The sequence below is a fragment of the Cynoglossus semilaevis genome, unplaced genomic scaffold (genome assembly GCF_000523025.1).
Source record: "Cynoglossus semilaevis isolate Cse_v1.0 unplaced genomic scaffold, Cse_v1.0 scaffold419, whole genome shotgun sequence".
Lineage (NCBI taxonomy): Eukaryota > Metazoa > Chordata > Actinopteri > Pleuronectiformes > Cynoglossidae > Cynoglossus > Cynoglossus semilaevis.
This window is the reverse complement of record NW_007585113.1, coordinates 332913-335266: the sequence shown is the minus strand read 5'-3', so window position 1 is coordinate 335266 and position 2354 is coordinate 332913. Positions and strand designations below refer to the sequence as shown.

Here is a 2354-nt window from a genome sequence, read left to right as displayed (position 1 = left end):
CTGACACACACCCAGTGTGGTAAACATGCTAGCCCCGTATGAGTCTCTTCTACTTTCGCTTTCCAGATCTCCCCCCCCCGCCCCCTCTCGTTGCAATTGGCCTTTCTAGAAACAAATAGAACGCATTTCCTTTATTATCAGTGTTTCCCAAACTTTTTTTTTTTTTTTCTGGGGACCCCATATTTAAAAAGTCCCAAAACTTCGCGACCCAAGTCGATAGACGTTATTCGTAAACTCCTGGGAAACATGATGCGAGACGACCCCGAAATAAAAAAAAAAAATCTCTTGCGACCCACCTGAGGGTCGCGACCCAGTCTTTGGGAAACAACGCTCTATGTGACCAGCATGTGGAGCTGTATACTGATTAAAATCAACCCAGGACATATATTAAGAACAAAACAAAACCCATGAGTCAGCTAATTCGGATTGACAGCTTGCAGCGATTAAAAAAAATATATATAAATATATACTACAGGTACATATGCTATCTTGTAGCAGCAACGTACTGTAAGCTTTAGCTTGAATTCACGCCACCTTTTTTGATAATCTGACCTACATGAGAGGGAGTTCACAGAGGGGGAGGAGCCATCTTAGCGAAACAGAACTGTTTAACAGTCACAGAGTTGAACGCCAACGTTCAGTGAAGAGCTCTGCAGGAGAGTCGGCACTGCGGGGGGAGGAGGCGCAGGAGAAGAGGGGGGGGGGGGGGAGAGAACGCCGGCAGCTGCGGCCTGTACCGCCACGTGGTGGAGCTGTGTGAAGACAAAAAGCTCCAAGGGCACAAAACGCTGTTCCCGTTTTGCAGAACCAATAGCGCTGCTTCGCCGGGAAACCGTCTTACATAAACCCGTCCTAACCCGCGTTCCACCTCCGAGGAATGACACAGATTTTCCTCTCTGGTTCTTTCCAAAAGCGTCATCTTGTCATTTTGCCTCCCAGTGACAGGCTGTGTCTTTTCTATCTAACGGAGCGTTCTCATTTATGTCCTCCCCACACAGAGGAGAACATGTTCACCACTAATCTCTCCTGCTCTCTGGTCTATTTGGTTTAACAAATAAATCCTAGAGCTGCAGTTTTTTCATTTCCACACAAATCGTTCCGCTGTGAAGAAATATATATATAAAAAAACAAAAAAAAAAAAACCTTGTATCTGTTTCTAACCATTTTTTTTGGCATTGAACCTTTAAAATCAACAGGCCTATGCCAGGGGTGTCAAACTCATACAACCTAATTAGATGTCAAGCAGGCCGGAACCAGTACAATCATAACACAATTACCTATAAATGACAAAACGTCATCTTTTTTCAGGCCAAAAAAAAAATTACACTATATAAATATTAAAATCATTTTAGAAAGCGTTTTCTGAGCGTCAAGTGTTTTTGTATTATTCTATTTTTAAAAAAATTCATCAAGCGGGCCGGATTGAAAGCCCCAAGCGGGCCGGTTTTGGCCCCCGGCCCGCATGTTTGACACCCCTGGCCTACGCAGTAAAAACATTTGTCTTATAACAAAAAAAAAAATCACCAGCATCATTTTCATCTCCATTAGCACTTTGACCATGTGAGCGTTGTGTGTGTTGACATGCATGCAAGAGCATTCAAGGGGCGGGGCGGGGGGTCATGCTCGCCAGTCATTCCATGTCACTGGTGCTCAGTTAATAAATAAGGCAGTGTGTGTGTGTGGGGGGGAGGGGGGAGGGGGTCTTTATGCCTGCAGGAAGGTGACGATCTACTGAATGTTGAGGTCATGCAGATGCAGTAGAAGTGTCAAACAGTCCTGGCTGGACGAAGACATTTTGGTACGGAGATCATGACTCCGCAGCGTAGGTGGACCCCCGCCCCCCCCCCTCCCTCCCCCCCCCCAAAAAAAAAAAGTTGAAATGATCTGGGTGCCAAGATGCTTCTGTAGCCGCAGCCCTGCTCTTTAGAATACGCCTGAGAAGAACTGAAGACGTTCAGGAGTGGTGGGCCCTCGACAGAAGGACGAACAACGGCCTCAGCTGATTGGAGGAGAGCCTTTGATCTTAGGGATTGGCTCTACAGGTTTTCGGGATCTTGCCCTCACAAAGGGCAGTACTGTAAGTAAGTGAGCAATATCTCCTGGCAGTAGAAGAGTCGATAGCTAGCATTGATTCATTGATTCCCGTTTCACCGGACAGAGAAAGAACCGATCGTTTAATGGCCGTAAATTGCTCCTTACTTTTCGCGACGGTCCGTAGTAAATATTACTACGTTATTCTCTGTCTGTTGGTAGGTAAGAAAAAAAAAATATGACTTTCTCCGACCATTACTTACAACGCATGTAAATATGCACATCCATTCACAAGCAGACTGCGAGAACGTTTTTAGGGAAAG

The 2354-nt window shown here is 45.5% G+C and overlaps 1 protein-coding gene across 1 annotated transcript in view; it reads right to left on the bottom strand.

Moving 5' to 3' along the window:
• The window catches only part of snap25a (synaptosome associated protein 25a), a 14133-nt gene that overhangs the window by 3443 nt on the left and 8336 nt on the right, over nucleotides 1-2354 (bottom strand). The window lies entirely within an intron of this gene.